The sequence below is a fragment of the Ailuropoda melanoleuca genome, chromosome 17 (assembly GCF_002007445.2).
Source record: "Ailuropoda melanoleuca isolate Jingjing chromosome 17, ASM200744v2, whole genome shotgun sequence".
NCBI lineage: Eukaryota > Metazoa > Chordata > Mammalia > Carnivora > Ursidae > Ailuropoda > Ailuropoda melanoleuca.
The window spans coordinates 17,084,983-17,103,436 of record NC_048234.1 but is presented as its reverse complement, the minus strand read 5'-3'; the positions used below and the strand labels follow the sequence as shown (position 1 = coordinate 17,103,436).

The 18,454-nt window shown below is 41.3% G+C and overlaps 1 protein-coding gene across 22 annotated transcripts in view; it reads left to right on the top strand.

Moving 5' to 3' along the window:
• Window positions 1-18,454, top strand: part of AUH (AU RNA binding methylglutaconyl-CoA hydratase) — a 397,505-nt gene that overhangs the window by 123,685 nt on the left and 255,366 nt on the right. Inside the window, exon 8 of one of the 22 annotated variants that reach the window (XR_004621632.1) lies at window positions 14,115-14,260. The exons of the other annotated variants lie outside the window; for them this stretch is intronic. The gene's annotated coding sequence lies outside the window, so the exon portion shown is untranslated. The remainder of the gene's footprint in view (window positions 1-14,114; window positions 14,261-18,454) is intronic. 22 annotated transcript variants of the gene reach the window in all.

Here is an 18,454-nt window from a genome sequence, read left to right as displayed (position 1 = left end):
GAAAGCTCTGTCCTGGGGGTGGAGCTGAAGAGAAGAGCTCGCTGTCATGTTTTGGCTGAGAGCCCAGCACTTGAACGGACGTGCATTGATGCACTCTGAACTTTAGGGGCCCTTTGCTGCTGCACTCAGAGGGACTGGCCGGGAGCTGGCATGCTTGATCTCACCCAAGAGTAACAGTGGCAAGGTCATCTGTCTTCCTCCCACTAAAAGATGATGAGATTGATTCACAAAGGTGAAGTGTCATCCCTTGGGTGACCCTGCAGCCCCAGGTCCCCAGACTCTTGGGGCAGCACCCTCTCTCTGAGGCCACAGCAGAGATGTGGATGGGCTCACAGCTTCTCTGTGCACTGAGGGAAGTTGCTAGTTTGTCACAAGTAATTCTTGTTGTTATCAGGCCCTTGTGTGCCTTCACAACTCCCGGAAGGGTGTATTGATGTATAATGTAGGAGTCCTTCAGAGAGGAAATGGGGATTCCTTTCTGAGTTGCAGGACACACAGCTCCTGGGTAGCGAGGCAGCACATCTCAGCAGCCCACAGTCTGATAGGAGGCTGGATGGGGAGGCGGCCCCAAGAGCAGGATACCCGTGAGTCATTAGATACTGGAGACTTGACGTTCTCTTGTATTTAATGAGATTAAAATTATGGGTACTGTTTTCTGGAGAGAAGAAAACATAATGAATATGCCCTCAACATTTTGCTTAAGGTTTTTAATTACTGATTTAGAATCAGATACTCGCTGAACTTGTGACTTCAGCTAGTCGGTCACGTGTCTTGGAGCTCCCTGGGGTGCGGGAGACTGTGCTGCGTCCATGTGTGGAAACACCAAGGGGGAGGTTTTCTTGTTTCTTCTGAACCTTACACCAGACCCGGCAGAGAATGAGAATTTTGAAAACATAGTAAATGTTTGCTGAGTGATACAGTGACCTTTATGGCCCTTTGCAGAATGGTGTGGTACGACTGTGGGATGACAGTAACTTTAGGGGCCAGCAGGGTGGTTGACCTTCACATGACGCCCTGGGGCCCCTGTGACTGCCCGTCTTCTCAGGGGCAGACCAGCCCCATTAAAGCTTCTCCGCCCTTTAGACTGGACTTGGACACGGTTCTTTCATTTCTCCGTTTTTTTCTGTTTCCCAAAACAAAGGGTTAGTGGAGACTACAGTTTCCAAGGAACCTCTGAGTTTTTTAATTTAAAATTTAAAATTTAAAGTTAAGAAAAAGCATGGTTGATAATCATATTTTGAACATGGTCTTTATACTTTTATCTGTCACATTCATAATTATGAGCAAAGGTATAAAACATTTGATCAAGGAGTATATATTAGTGTATCCGTTATGTTGTTGACTTTATGTTACTGCTACAAAAAAAAATCTGAACAAACAGCTTTTGTGTAATCAGCTAAAAGAACAGCTGCAGGGGTGAGGTAACAGGAAAAGGGGGTTGACACGGTGGTTTGTGAGATATTGTTTCCTTAGTGTGTCACAGAGCCATGTGGCCTTTGTATTCCCGGAGCCACCAGAGCTTTTACAGAACTCTAGGCCAGTGTTCAGAAATACTGTATTCTTTCCTTATTTCTATTTTTCTCTCTTTTGTCGTTTACATGGAGCTCTCCCCTGCAGACATAGATGCTCTGTTATACTATCGACCATGAGCAGAAAATGCCGTTAGGCTAGCCTGCTAATTATAGCAGTGCTATAATGTGTGTGTGTGTAACTGCATTTTAGTGGGAAACAGTAAGGACAAACATTAGTATTCTCTAAGTGAGAGATGGTCAGACTGTAAGGTTCACCTGCCAACTCTTGTAAGCCGTGTCCCAACCCGTAGCCCTGACCATGTCCTAGACCACGTGTCCACTAATGCTGCAGCCACTCTCCCCTCCCTGGGGCTTTCTTACAGCCTTTAGGCTACGGTGTCCTTTGTCAAAAATCCAACATTGTTAAGAATTTATGCCTTTAATATCTCTTTGCTGTATTTCTAATACTTTTAGACATTTTTAAAAAGATTTTATTTATTTATTTGAGAGAGAGCAGGGGAAGAGCAGAGGTAGAAGGACAAGTAGACTCTGCACTGAGTGCAGGGCCCAACACAGGGCCCCGATTCCACGACCCTGAAATCATGACCTGAGCCAAAATCAAGAGTCAGAGGCTTAACTGATTGAGCCACCCAGGTGCCCCTACTTTTAGACATTTTTAGGAAGAAGGAATATATTTTGAGACATGCTCAGTAGGCCCCTTACAGACAAAAATAATGGTAATACAAATGTAAGCATTTAAAAATAAAGCTTGGCATAAAGGCAGAAAATTGGGGGAAAGAATAGTCTTTTCAACAATTGGCTGTCCAATGAAATTAGCATTGATCTGTATCTCTCACCATATATAGAAATGAGCTCAAAATGGATCATAGACATAAACATGACACCTAAAAATATAAAACTTACCATCTTTTTGCTCTTCAGGTAGAAAGTTGCGATTTCTTAGATATCAAAAGCACAATCCATATGAGAAGGAAATGTAAATATTGGACTTGATCAAAATAAAGACTGTTTCTTGTCAAAAGACACTGTTGAGAGAATACAGAGAGAGTCCCAGATGGGGGGAAATATGTGCAGATCATTGATCTGATGAAGGACCTGCATCCTTTGTATGTAAAGAACAGTCAGCACTCAATAGTAAGAGGAAAAATGTGCCTTAATTAAAAACTAATCAAAAGATGGAGAAGACATTTCACCAAAGACGTATGACTAGAAAGTAAGTTCATGAAAAGATGTCCAGCATCACAAGGGAAATTCATAACTCAACCCACAGTGAGTATGAAAATTCATACTCATTCCACACTGCTTAAACACCTAGTAGAGTGGCTAAAATTAAGAAGATGGACTGTCCCAAATGCTGACAGGGATGTGCCTTCTGGAACTCACCCACACCGTACACAGGAATGTAAAATGGTACACCGATTTTAGAAAACATTTTGGCATTTTTTAAAAAGTTAAGCATACACCCAGCATATGACCCATATGGCAGGCACATGGGAAGACATGACAGTGGGGTGTAGAGATGAACACACTTACCTGCACAGCTCCAGAGATGTCTTCCTGATTCCTCCTTTTCTGTCGTGTTGATGTGCTCTAGTCTGCTCAGCCTGTCTGCTTCTGATATGCGCTTGACTCATTTTGTTCTTTTGTAATGACAAAGTCACAAGGACAAACTTTGTGTGTGTGTTGTGTCATTTCATATTCTTACTAGTCTATCTCTGAGTAGAGTCCCGAGGAGTAAGATGGCTGAGGCTTGTGGTGCTCTTCCCAGGTACTGCTTGCCTTCTTGCACAGGGGTTATAACCCCGTGCACCCTGTGCGCCCATTAACACAGTCGCTGGTCTTTGGGACGTTTGCCAGTGTGACAGGTGAGGAAGGCCGTTTTTGAGTTCATAGAACTTTCAGTTTTCTTTATAAGCAATGTGCATAGTTTCTGTATTTTCAAGGGCCTATAGGGGAGGTAAAACACTTTACCTCTGCCCTCTGAGGGCCTCTGCCTGGGGCCCTGAAAGGCACACTGACAAAGGACAGATTAGCGAGAAAAACAGTGTATTAGTACATGTAGCATGCATTTACCTGGGAGAGTAACTCCAGGAGGTGGTTGGAATTCGGGAGCTTACATGCCATCTTAGGTTAAACACAAGGAAAGGGGTTTGGGTTTCTGTTGGGAGGTAGGTGATGGAAAAGTATGGTAAACAGATTGTTTAGTAATGTTCAATACAGATTTAAGTTACCACCTTCTCCACAGATGGGAATGTTAGAGTTGTACTCCTCCTCTTGGTGCTGGAGAGGGAGACACCTTTACAAATGGAAATTTCCTCTATAAATGTACCTTTTACAAAAGGAAAACTTATGCTCTATTTTTAGAGCTTTTCCTATGTCTGCTGTTTCTCAGTTACCTTCAGCTCAAAATAGTCCTCATGCCAAAGTGGCATTTTTTGGAGTAGCATATTCTGGTCTCCTGAAACACCATTTGAATTTTCCATTGTCTGTTCATAGCTTTTGCTTTCTCCATTATTATTAAATTGCTTTATCAGTCTCAAGTTTCAGTAGTTTGTTACATACTATTGATTAGTTCTTTGTGCCTTTTTTTTTCAGTTGCCCATTTTTCCCCTCTTTACCAGTTTTCCTCTTTACTAATTTGTCTTTAAAGTTTGCTTAATGCTCTCTCTCTGTTTATAAGCTTTTTAAAAAATGCATTGATCTTTTTTATTACTATTGATTTTACGCTATAGGCCCAGGTGATTAAGAATTCATCTCTGTTTTGTATGTTTGTGTGTTTGTTTTTGAGTGGCTTTGGTTTTTTCTCATTTTTTTTTTTAAGATTTTATTTATTTGACAGAGACAGCCAGTGAGAGAGGGAACACAAGCAGGGGGAGTTGGGAGAGGAAGAAGCAGGGTTCCCAGTGGAGCAGGGAGCCCGATGCGGGGCTCGATCCCAGGACCCTGGGATCATGCCCTGAGCCGAAGGCAGACGCTTAATGACCGAGCCACTCAGGCACCCCTGAATGGCTTTGTTTTTTTTTACTTTTAGACCCCAGTCTCTTTGGAACTTTAACCTGATATGTGCTATGAGAAATGGAGTTTAATCTTTCTTATTTTTTTGCCTTCATTCTTGAAGAATATGTTCATTGGGTGTAGACTCTGTTGAAAAAAAGAAAATTCAGCTGAGTAAATTTGAAGATTTAATTGGCTTTACTTAATGATTCATGAATCGGGCAGCATCCCATTTTAGCAAATAGAACAGAGATCCAAGGAGCTGTACAAAATGGAAGGCTTTACAGGCAGAAGGGGACAGAAAAAGGAAGTTTCTGGCAAAGAGTGGGTTGTTTTAGACAAAGTCACATTCCTTTGGGGGAAGAAGGGGTCTGTCAGGCAGATGGCTTCACTAGTGCCAACCAGGCAATTCCAAATTGATTGGTTAAAGGTGACGTATTTGGGAGAAGCCAAAGCTGCAGTTAGGTTAGGTATTAAGTCTTGGTTGGTCCATATGGGGCTTGGCACAAGTGACTCCCATTTTGGGCCAATTGTTTCTTTTTTAAACAATTCTTCCCTTTTGATTAAATTCTCAGCATAACTGAAAAATGGGATCAAAATTTAAGGCACTAGGGAGGGCTGCTCTCAACTACTACTGCTCTGTACTTGGAGCTTTTAGTGGTCCTCCATGTGACATTCACAAGTCATGATGGTTTTGTTTTTTTGCTGAATCTGGTATTCATAGGTCACAACTTCAGGTTCACAATTTCTTAGGTGGTTATTGTTTTCATTCCTCTCCTGGTGTTCTAGTCTTAGGGAGATTATTTACTTGGTGGTTAGTGGCTGCAAATGTGCATTTAAAGTTTTTGAGGGAATACAGTGTCCCAAGGAAAGTGCTACAATTATTATAAGCAGGACAATTCCCAGTATCTGGAGTATACTTAAGAACCATGGTGCCCAAGGTTCTAGACACATTTGCTGTATGCATGTTTGCTGTAGACATCTTTGCTGCAAGCGTTTGTGCTACAAACATCTTTGCCACATTAACTAATTGCTTGTAAGGCATTGTTGCCATAAAACATAAAAAAATTACTGGTTGACAGTTAAGTTTCATTTCTCCATCAACTCGGTACTCCCATTTTTATGTTATAAATCTTAGACCTCGTAATGGTCTATACAACGACGAGTCGATGTGGTGGTCCCAGAATAGCGGGTGACAACCAGCCACATCTGTCCGCTTGAACACAGAGTGGTGAACCCTCCTGGGAGCTCAGCCAGACTGCACGCTGCACTAGGGAGTGATAGCGCGTTAGTGTGCCGAGCGTTGGTGAGCGGTCGTTTCCTCCCACTCGTCAAAACCAAAAGCTTACTAAGGTATGGCAAAAAGTGGCTGGTAGGTCATAGCAGTTTTAGAGAGCATTAATTATGGAGTTAAAATAGCTTGTTCTCTAATGCTGTCTTTACCAGTTTACCCGTCTTTACCGTCTTTACCAGTTTATATTCATAGTTGGAGCAAAAGAAGAATCAAGTCCCTCTCTTCCCCTAGAAAGAAACTGTTGCATGATTCCTGATGACTCTGTTTCTTAAAAATGTTGAAAACTTTTTGCTGTTTGATAGTGGAGAAGATGATACGGACAGAACTAAGGTATTCACACAGAATCTGGCGGAGGTGATTTGGTGAAATACAAGGACTGGTTCTGGGATGGAGCGCACATACCAGTCTAGTCCAGAAGTGTACTGCCAGTCACATGTGTTACATATCGTGGTAACTAGTAGCACCATCTCTAATCTGTTCATTTTACCTCCAGGGAAATTGGAAGAGACTTACAGCAGATTTTTTTTTTAATATCATAAAGCACTTACGCCCAACATTAGATCCTGAATCCCTAATGATTGACTTTGAGGAAAGAAGTATTGTCTCTTTCCTTAACATACACCTGGATAAAACTATAACCTGCTGTTTGTTTCACGTGTCAAAAAACACTGGTCAAAGAATAACTGGTACTGGATAGAAGTTGTGCTATCAGACAGATACTAAATTCAACAGAAGAATTAAGTGCATTACACTGTTAACATTTCCTCCACTTAGCAACACTGGATGACTTTATTGAGCTAACAGATGACGATGATTTGCCACAAATTTGGTTTCTTATTTTGAAACACTGCATTGGAAGAGAAAGGCTGAGGGACTCGACGGCGCTGAGTTGAACCCACGTTTCCCACAGAACTCTGGAACGTTTGTCAATGGACATGTGACAGGATGCCAAGAACAAACAACGGTGTGGAATGCTTTCATAACGCAATACAAAGCTCGGTTACAAACATGCATGCTGGCATTTGGAAATGGATACCTCTCTTAAGACAGGAGAAATTTTATCAAGAAAAGAAGAAGTACAATGCAGAATAAGGTGACAAATTAACAAGAAAAAAATATATATATATACACACATACACTACTGTGAACAAAGGAGTTTAAAGACGAGCGCTTAGGTGCAGTCCACAAAACAAAATCAGTCATTTGTGCATCTTGCCATAAATCTAGACACATTTTAAATGTAATAAATAGATATTTTGTATTTCATGATAAAATCTTTTTAATTTTGTTATTTTTCATGCTTCATTATGTCCTTTTTAATGAATGCCCCCCCCCTTTTTTAAAGATTTTATTTATTTATTTGACAGAAAGAGACACAGCCAGCAAGAGAGGGAACACAAGCAAGGGGAGTGGGAGAGGAAGAAGCAGGCTCCCAGCAGAGCAGGGAGCCTGATGTGGGGCTCGATCCCAGGACCCTGGGATCATGCCGTGGGCCGAAGGCAGATGCTTAACGACTGAGCCACCCAGGTGCCCCCGAATGCCCCTCTTTTATGTCATTTTATCTTTTATGGCAGATTTCTTTTTTTTTTTTTTTTTTAAGATTTTATTTATTTATTCCACAGAGATAGAGACAGCCAGTGAGAGAGGGAACACAAGCAGGGGGAGTGGGAGAGGAAGAAGCAGGCTCATAGCAGAAGAGCCTGACGTGGGGCTCGATCCCATAACGCTGGGATCACGCCCTGAGCCGAAGGCAGACGCTTAACCGCTGTGCCACCCAGGCGCCCCTATGGCAGATTTCTTTACAGTCATTAGTTATGTGGCAAAAATGTTTGTGGCACAAATGTGACAAAGATGTCTACGGCAAAGGAACTTCTGGTAAAAATACCAGACACAGGTCCCTAAGACCAAAACCACTCAAAATCAAGTAAGTCAAAGAAAGACCCCTTTAAAGGAGTCACTTTCTTAAGCCAAATGGCTCTCTCAGTGACCTTATGTAGCTGAGTTTCAACTTCCACAAAAGTGTTAATCCAGGTATAGTAGGTGGTGTTGGCCACAGCACAGACACCTCCTTGCTGGGCTGAAAGAAAACCGAGGGCTCTCCTGGTCTCCAGAACAACCTTGGCCAGAGAGTCTCAGGGTTTTTGTTGGGCAGCAGTCTTAGCAGTGGATTCTGCAGCATTTCCAAGGGTTAAGGAGAGGTTCCCAATCACAGCCTTGTTTACACGTACTCCTCACCAGGGAAGTAGGGGCCTGCCAAAGGGTTATGAAAGGGACTGGGAGATCCTTTTTAACTCGATGATAGAAATCCTGTAGAGTTGACCCGTCAGGTGTCTCAGTTTGTTTGTGGTCAGGGGTGCAATTAGGTAAGAGGCATTGCCCAGTTAGGTGCCAGCCTTCTAGGCACTCACAGGTCCGAGGAGAATGATGAGTGCCACAGACAAAGGTAAATCATGTCAGGGCGCACACCATGCTCACCAGGGTGGCACTGTTAAGGAGTAGAGCATCATGGTCAGATCAGAGTTTTTGATTCCAAATCCAGCACTCTGAAAGGTATTTCATTTAGCAATGGCTTGGGAGATATGGCTGATGGTGTGATCTTTACAGGCCAAATGTCAGAGTAAGGAGAGAAAGAGAAGAAGAAAGTGTCGGATGTTTAACGTGTGATGTCTTAGGAGAAAGCAGTCTACCTCAATGTCAGTTACTTCTCTTCCTAGTCAATTTCTTGGGGGGGGGGGTCTCCAGCACGTATATAGGACCAGATGTCAGATGGATCCTTCTTCAGCTATGAGATGTGTACTTAAGGTTCAAGCAGCCGAAGTCTGACTGTCATCTGAGTGGTGAGGAGGACCTGGAATAGCGCACCTTACAAGGAGATTCAAGGGTAGTCTTTGGAAAACAAAGTCATTCCAGTGAACACAGGAAATACTAGTTTGTTTGGAAAGTCATACCCAGGTATTTGAGGGAATCAGAAGAATTCAGGATCCAGTCCAGCTTAAAGGTATATAGTAAAACCTCAAAGACAGTTAAAGGGACTAGAATCTGATCTTTACAAAGGTACAAGCATAATTTTTCTTTCTACAATCACCCCCATTTTTTACTAAAGATAGTCACAGTGAAACTTAATTTATTTGCATTCAACTTGGCCAGCCTATTTACTTAAGTATAAGAATAGATTTTGACCATGTAGTGTTTTTAGAGACTGCTTCGCTGAAAACTTTTATAAGGAATCTCAGATTGGACCTTTCAGAGCCCCTGAGGCCAGGAAGCCATGCCAAGGACTCGCCATCAGATTTTACCTGCAAATATCATTCCAGTCAAAGCCTTGGTAATATAGCCAGTGTTTCCAATTGTATCTTGTTACAGGGAGAACAGATTACTGTTGAACTGAGGCAAGTAACTGAATATGTTGTCGTGAAAAGAATACTCAAGGATTTCTGAAATCTGGGTGGATCAGAGAGGGAGAAAAAAAATAAATGTTTTGTCTTTGTTTACAGAGATAGACTTTATTAAATAGCTGCATTAAAAAATTATACTCCTCCTCCTAATAAGTTCATGCAGTCCCATGTAGCTAATCTTTCTTTTCTTGAATGTGATTTTTCCATTAGTTCTAGAAATTATTACCCAGTAGTTTTGTCATCTTAAAGTTACCAGAAACCCGTTATTGTCAAAGTCCTTTCTGTGGATCTCCTTGAAAAGATGAAGCACGTTTGCAGGAACACTTTCATAAAAGCATCTAAGTACTCTTTGTAAATGACAAAAACTTAAAATGCCCATTGTTACAGATCTGATGAGAGTTCATTTGATAAGGAAATGTAGTTCTCTCTGTAATAGACAGTATTTTAAGATAATAGAACATAAAGAAACTCTGTATTACTTCTTATTTGACCGTGCTTCCCATGTCATTCAACATGGTAAATAAACCTAATTAGTTTAACATCTCCGTTCTTAGAAGGAGAGAGAACAAATCTCCTGAGGTGTTTGGCCCTTTGGAAAATCCCAAGGCTAGTTCAAGTTCAAAAAGACTTGATAGTTTGATTTGGGGAAGTTTGTCAAACACATCTAAAGGCTTTAACATACATGGTCAGATAGGATCACAGGTGGCTATGAAACAATTGTTATGTATTTAATCATAGTGACAGTTAAAGAGTTTGTGGGCAAAGACAGAAAGTTAAATCGTGGTAAAAAATAAACCTTGGCTCTTTTAATTGAGAAGACTCAGTTTTTTAGAAGTAATCAAAGAAATGATTGTAACACATGAAGTACAGGAAGTTATTTTGATGAAACACAGACTTTTGTTTTCTAGGAAGACTACTTTAAAAGATAAAACCCTGCACAATCTCTTATCAGGAGCAGACCAATAATCTAAGAAAACTTTGTCCTTTTGACAGAAAGGAAACTGATTATTATTTTGTACTGGTGTAGTTTTGATAATAAAATTTTTTTAAATTAATTACATCCATTTCAAACCTAGCCAGCTTGATCATAGATAAAATTTCTTTCTCAAGATTCCTTTTCTACAAATTTGCCACTTTTTCTTTGAATTCAGATTTTGTGCTGTGTGTGTTTGCTTTTTCTTATTCTGAAATAACTAGCTTCCTTTTACAACAAAATGACTTTCTTTTCCCTCAATAAAAAATGTATCTCCTTTCTTCATACCTTCTCTTATGGAAACATACATCTTACTTTCCTTACATACAGAGATGTTTTCCTTATTATTTCTAATAGCTTTAAGTAATTATGAACAGCCTGTTACTGGCAAATTTATGAATACATTTTGTAATTCCTAAATGTATATTTTCCTCATGCCAAGTTTTCCAGTGTGACACGAAACATGTTTACTGTTAGACCAGAATGTCTTTAGTTCATCTGTAAGGAAAGCCAAAAGCGGATAAACCTAGTTTTAGTATGTTTAAGTATTTTATTCTATTTGGAGATGACCTAGATACTCAATGAATTTCATTTAATTCATCATTTAACTTATCAAAACTTTAAGGTTTCAAGTAACCAAAAGATTTTGGAAACTGCTTGCTGAAAAGTCAACCTAGAAACTGTTATCCCGTTTCTATTTAAATCATTTGTTCCTTTTTTTAAAGTTTTTATTCAAATTCCATACTTCAAAGGCACAGGGAAAGAATGCAAGTTTTGTTCCCTAAAGCCAGAATTTTCACAGTACTTAAAAAGCTTTTTGGTTTGATAAAAAAATAGAGGACCTTGAACTGTTTTCCGGTCTCACGAAGATGTAGTGGGTAAGGGTAGCTGCTTCTGATTGGGCTGTGGTCTGGGCAGCGTCACAGGATTCATGCCTATTCACCTAGGCTGCAGTGTTTCTTTCCCTCTGGTACATTTAGCTTAGGGGAGAAGGCCAATGAAAACTTCATACGGGGCTCTGAATATTATCAGCTTCCGGTTTGGCCAAATTTCTGATCATAGTGTTATTAAATGCTTTTCCATGTCTTAACCAGTTTTCAGCTGGACGAACTAAATATTTCTGTTAGTAGTAAAGTTCCCAAGGATCGATAGCCAGAGGCCTGGATTTGGAAAGGAACGGACAGTACGGCGTTTTATTTTCCTCTGTCTTTTGGGTACTGCAGAGATCTGGGGATGCTGACTCTGGGAGGAATTCTCAACTTCAGCCAGCCTCTTCGTTTTTCCAGGATCTCATCTGCAGGCTGCAAGTGAGGTTTGAGGTGCAGAGTGTCGCTCCAGTATCTCCCAGAGTTTGGCTAGTTTTTTCCACTAATTTTAATTTTCGTTTCCCCTTTGCTGTTTTCAGGGAATTACTGATAGCAGTTTATTGGAGAATCCCATAGAGTCTGTCAACTCCAGGAGGCGCCCACATGGGGGTCCTTCTTTGGGGGTAGCTACGAGGGCATTTCAGTTGGTGTTGACAGGTTTGCACAGGCCCTTTGAAGACGGTGTTTCCCCATGGCTCAGTTGATTGCAGTGCGGATGCTGACCCCTGGCCAGTGTATCATGGTGCACCCCTAGGAAGGGACGAGGCTGGAGGTCCAGTTATAATCCAGGTCTCTGGCCTTGTAGCTTATAAGGTTAACAGTCTGGTAGACTTCTGTTTATGATCTTGCTTTTCAAAATTCTCAGTAGCCTCTTGCAAGGAGTTTTTTAATGAAGCTATGTTGGAATTTTGAAGCTTTTTAAAAGTTCCAGTATACCAATAAAAAATAGGTATCCCATTCAGTTTGTCTGTTTTGGGAGCTCTTGCTTTCAAGGGCATGTTTTAAATGAGTGACTTCGTCTAGCTGGAATGGTCCCCATAATGGCTGTTGTAATTTTAGGTGGTTTTTAGTGCTGCAGAGTGATTCGCTCAACTCTTTAGAACTTAAGGATCCATTCTTATTATTATTAATTAGTTTAGTTTAGTTATTTTTAGCTAAGCCAGACTAGTACCTAAAAGGGTTGTGCCGCTGGGTGGGGAATTATGTGATATTTTACAGTTTACCTTGTTACAAACATTTTTTTGAGGTTGACCGGTAACTATTGTCAATCTAACCTCTTCCATGTACAGCTTATCCTAACACATGAGTCTTTAGGTTGGGTGGTGAGTACTATAACAGCTTTTCAATGTTCAACGTGGGCCTACCAGTGTTTGTGGCTTTTTAGCCTCTGAGATTCTCATTAGCAATAGCCCTTATGTGCACAACGTACGACAAATACACGTGTCCTGTAGCACACCAGCAGTTACTAAGAGAGGCTGTGGCGGCCTGGCCAAGGGAAGGCCCTGTGTGCACTACCACCAATTCCTGCAGAACCTTGGTTGGGGAAAGGACAGAACCAGCAGACCCCCCAAAGCAGGGATTGCAGACCGATTCCAGACAATTGGGGAATGGCAGCTGTTAGCTGTTCCCAATGTGGAATCTGGGGAAGGATTTCAAACAAATAGGTGCTGCAGACCAAACCACCAGCAGTTCCCATTGTGGGATCAGGGACAGAACCAGGGCCTGGGGTTTTCCAGTCATGTGGGGCATTGTGGTCTGAACCAGTCGTTAGTGGCTTGGGTTCTGGGTGGAGCTGCCCGGTATCTCAAGCTGACTTGCCCAGACCGTAAAGCTGGTTAGATTGAGAGCTTGATGCAGAAAGAAAGCAGAGGTTAGATGGAGAGGAATGTTCCCCCACCCTCAGAAAAGACAAGAAACATAGAGAATTGGAAAGGGTTCTTGGGTGCCATGCTTGTTTTTCTCATTGTCTTCAAAGCTGATGGAAGTCTCCTTGGATCCCGCCACTACCTCCGACTCTGTTAAACAAAATTCAGCAGAGTTAATTTGAAGATATAATTGGCTTAGTTAAACAGTTCGTGACAGCATCCCACCCTGGCAGACAAAGAAGTTCTGAGGAGGCGCTGTCCAAAACGGAAGCCTTTTGCTGGTAGAAGGAGTGGGAAAGGATCCATTCAAGCAAGGTCACCTTCCTTTGAGAGATGGTGGGGGTCTGTCAGACAGCTCACTAGTGCCAGCTGGGTAATTGCAGATGAACTGGGGGAAGGTCACATTCCTGGGACAGGTTGAAAGTGCAGGTATGTTAGGGATTAAGTCTTGGTCTGCTCAGCTTGGGTTTAGCACAGTTGACTCCATTTGCCACCCGTCGTTTCCTTAATTCACAGCTCCTAGGTTGGCTTGTGTGTCCTTTCATCCCTGTGACGAGACCTCTTTCTCTCTCCTGGCTTCTGTTACACCAGGGAAGTTGGCTGTAGTGTAGCTTTTGTTTCTTTGAAGATAATCTGTTGAGTCTTTGCTTTTCTTCTCTTTTTTGTTTGTTTCTTTTTGTTTGCCTACTTCTTTTAAATATTCTTTTCTTCCTCTCTGGCTTCTTGGATTACCATTTTATTTATTAAAGTATGGATTTCACTTTTTTATCTTGCAAATTCACTGGCACTCTTCATAGGTGAATCGGTGCCCTTCAGTGTTTTGGAAATATTCAGCCAGTACCTCTTCAAATATTGTCTCTGTCTGTTCCTGCTTTCCTTTCTTCTCAGACTCTGATCAGTTTTATGCAAGACCTCATCACTGGTTTTCCCTTCTCTCTATGCTGGATTTGGGATAACTCTAGTCTACCTATGCTGTGTCAGCCTGCTGCTGAATATATTTGCGAAGTGTTTCATTTTAGTTACTGTGTTCTCCCTTTATAGAAATTCTGTTTAGTTCATTTTAAAATCTCTGTATCACTTCTTCTAGTTCTATGTTTCCTGCAAGTAAATATTTAAATCTGTCTTTCATTTACATATGGTAAACGTGTTTGTTTTAAAACCTGCATCTGATCATTTCACCTTTGGTGTGTGTCAGTCTTTTTCCCCCTTCATTGTTTCTGTTTGTTCTTGTTCTTGTCTTTTCTTTTAGAGTCTGAGTATCTTCGCCTGCTTGCTGGCATTCCCGTGAAGATTTACTCGTGCACTCTCGGATTAGGGTTGAATGTGCCCTGCCGCAGAAAGGTTTGTATCTGTTCTGCTGGTGGCCCCGGGGGCAGTGCCCATTGGATTTCTCATCACATTCAGTTCTTCAGGGTCCATGGGTGCCCAGGTTCTGGGACGCTGGTGGGCGGAACTACATGGGTCCAGGTCTGTGGCCATAACTCCCCTAGCAGCTTCCCTCTTTTTTAAAAGCCCCTCTCTTGCTCTCTTCAGCGTGAGCATGATGGCAGCTTTTTATGCAATCCTTTGTGGTGGTGAGGTTGGAGATCTAGTTTACTTTCCTAGAACGGAACCTCTGTAGTCCCACCTGGACAGTGGGCAGGTCTCCTCTGGCCTCCCCATCCTGGATCTGGCTGTAGCTCTTGACTTTTGTCCTGCAGTCCCAGGCCCTGGGACCCAGGTTCATAGCCAGAGTTGGAGTACCTTTAAGTCACATTGGGACATTCATGACTGAGGGACTCCTATATTTTGTTTACTTACGTGGTTTCTGGTTTCATCCCTAAAATGGCTCAGGTGTTCCTTGCTGTTCTTTAAGATCGCCAGTTCTTTTAAGCTGATACATATTTAAATCTTGAAACCCAGCATTCTTTTTGTTTGCTTTCAAAGGGAAAATTGATCCAAATATCTTAGTCCCAAGACTGTATTCGACCTGTTAGACTTCTCTGTTTTTACTTAAACATGTAGATAAATTTTAGGATTGAGACATTTACCATATTAGGTACTTTCTCATAAATCACTTATTTAGAAATTTCGTCTTGTTTTTAACTATCTTATTTATCATATTTACCTGTCATTTAAATTATTTGTATGTTTTTAATGTGGAAGCTAGGTAGCTGTGGAGGCTGTTTTGGTTTGACATTTGATCTTCATAACCTTGTAGATGACAGACTGTCTGGTGTAAGTTACTTTGTCATTGCTTAGAGTTTCTCTCTGACCTAGGGTACGGTTAGTTTTCATATACATTACCTACATATTTGAAAGTAAGATGGGGTACAGGTTCTTTAGTTCGAACTTGGTATTTATATCTGTATCAGGGGTGGGGAGACTTTCTGTAAAGGACCAGATCATAAATTTGTCAGGCCATGGGGGCCAACCACCTCCCGTTGTGTGGGTCAGCCGTAGACCGACACCAAGATGGGTGTGGCCGCATCCCAGTCAGACATCATGTTCAGCCCAGGCAACAGATGGATTGGCCTCTGTGTGTGTCCTTGCAGTGTCCATGTCATATACTGGATTCTCATCGGGCAGATCAGAATTTCCCTTGCTTATTGTGTATGTACTGTCCGTGTTCTCAGGACATGTTTCAGTACACTTGTGTCTGTTTCTAGTCATTGTTCCCTGTGAGGAATTTTGTCTATGTTCCAGCTGTTTTTTGCCTCAATATCTCTGTTTAACCGTCCACTCCTGGAGTTAGTGGCTTGAAACAATAACCTTCTATTTAGCTCTGGTGTTTATTCAGGAGTGATTTAGGCTGGGCCCATCAAGCAGGCCTAGTTCTGCTCGGCGGCCCGCTCACATGCCTGGTAGCTGGCCCACGTGGCTGGTTTGAGACGGACCCCCTAGGACAACCAGCATGACTCAGTTTTTCCCCATCCTTCTTCCTCCTGCGTGCTGGCTGGTTATGGCATGTTCTGAGTGTAGGTGGAGGAGACTGTGGGTGTTGCTGAAGCCCCTGCCATTTGCACCACTGGCTGATGTACATTACAGGACCGTCCCTGCCTGGGGGTCAGGGCGGGGAGCGGTGCAGCCCTTGCACTCAGAGCCAGTGAGGACAGCAGCTGCAGTCTGTTCTTTTTCTTGGATACCCCATATCAAAAAATTTTTATATCATTCTTGGTTTTAATCCAAAATTGATGTATTACTTTGTTTTGAGGAAAACTTCAGAATTATTTGAGAAATGTAAGTTAAAAAGAAAAAAAATTATCTTATAGCAAATTTTTTCCTTCCTTTTTTTTAGCCTTTACTGACCACTTACTAAAATAAGAATAATAAAATGCATAAACTTAGTTTCTCTGAAATCAGCTTACTTACATGAAAGTGTGTGAGATTCCCAGTCAAGATGGCATGGGAGGATCCTGAGTTTACCTCCTCCCGTGGACACACCAGGACTGCAACAACATGTAGAATGTCTCTCTTTGCGAAGGACCTGAAGCCTAGCAGAACAGCTCTTCCATGACTAAAGCTATAAAGAAAAAGCCACACTGAGAAGGATAGGAGAGGCAGAGATGCTGTCTGATCGGGACCCATGTGCAGGCGTGGCACCCCGCAAGAAGGAAGACTGTCACAGGCATGGGGTGAGACTGTAGTGCGTTTGGAGTGCATTCGAGCTGAAGCCACATCAAGTTAAAATAGACTCTACGTAGGGTGTTATGTGAACCTCACATTAACCACTAACCAGAAACCAATCGTAGATACATGAAGAGAAAGGAATCTAAACATGACACTAAAGAATGTCATTAAATCGTAAGGGGAGAGAGCAAGAGAAGAAGAGAGGAATGAAGTACTCTAAGACAACCAGAAAGCAGTGAACAAAATGGCAATAAGTATACCTAATCAATAATTACTTTAAGGAGATTAAAGGTTACAATCGAAAGGTATAGGGAGGAAAAAGAACAAGACGTAAGGTGACGAACAGTTAAAAAAATAAGATCCATCATTTGTTGCCTGCAAGGTACTCACTTCAGATATAAAGACAGACTGGAAGTGAGGGGTTAGAAAAAGATATTCCATGCAAATGGAAATGAAAAGCTTGGGTAGTAACACGTATATCAGACAAAATAGACTTTACAACAAAAACTGTAGACAAAAAAGAGCATTACATAAAGCTAAAGGGATCAATCTAACAAGTGGATATTATAGTTGTAAATATCTGTGTATCCAACACAGGACCACCTAAGTATATAAAGCAAATGTTATAGACATAAAGGGAGAAAATGACAGCAATACAGTAATAGCAAGAGTCTTTCATAGCCCACTTACATCAGTGGATCAATCATCCAGATAGAAAATAGGGGAAGAGTGGCTTTGAACAACACATTTTATCAGATGGACTTCGTAGGTATATACAGAACACCCCATCTAGAATCATCAGAGTGCATAATATTTCAGGGCACACGGAACAGTCTCCAGGAAAGATCACGTGTTAGGCCACAAAACAAGTCTCAATAAATTCAAGATTGAAATCCTATCGAGCACAGATCCTTTTCAGAGTACAGCAGTATGAAATTAGAAGTCAATTACAGGAAAAATGAGGAAAGAACACAAACACATGAAGGCTAAACAGCATCAAATCAGCAAATCAAAGAGGAGTTAAAGTACCTTGAAACAAATGAAAATGAAAATACAATGTTCCAGAATGTCTGGGATGCAACAAAAGCAGTTCCAAGAGCACAGTTTATAGCAAGACAGGCCTACCTCAAGGAACAAGAAAAACCTCATATAATCTAACCTTACACCAAAAGGAAATGGAAAAAAGAACAAACAAAGCCCAATGTTAGCAGAAGGGGGAAAGAAAATAATAAAGATCAGAGTGCAAAAAAATGAAACAGAGACAAAAAAATACAATAGAAATGATCGATGGTACTAAGAGCTGGTTCTTTGAAAAGATAAGCAACATCGATAAACTTTTAGCCAGACTCATCAAGAAAAAAATGAGAGACAACTCAAATCAGAAGTGAAAGAGGAAAAATTATATAACTGACACCACAGAAACACAAAGGATCATAAGAGACTATGACAAACAATTATATGCCAACACATTGGACAACCTAGAAGAAAGAGATACATTCCTGGAAACAGATAGTCTTTCCAAGACTGAATCAGGAAGAAATAGAAAATCGGGAGAGATGAATTACTGTTAGTGAAATTGAGTCACTAATTAAAAAAAAACTCTAAACAAACGGAAGTTCAGGATCAGTCAGCTTCACAATTGAATTCTTTTTTTTTAATTTTTTTTATTTTATTTTTTATTTTTTTATTTTTTTTAATTTTATTATTATATTATGTTAGTCACCATACAGTACATCCCCGGATTCCGATGCAAAGTTCGATGCTTCATTAGTTGCATATAACACCCAGTGCACCATGCAATACGTGCCCTCCTTACTACCCATCACCAGTCTATCCCATTCCCCCACCCCCTCCCCTCTGAAGTCTTCAGTTAGCTTCTCATAGTCCATAGTCTCTCATGTTTCATTCCCCCTTCTGATTACCCCC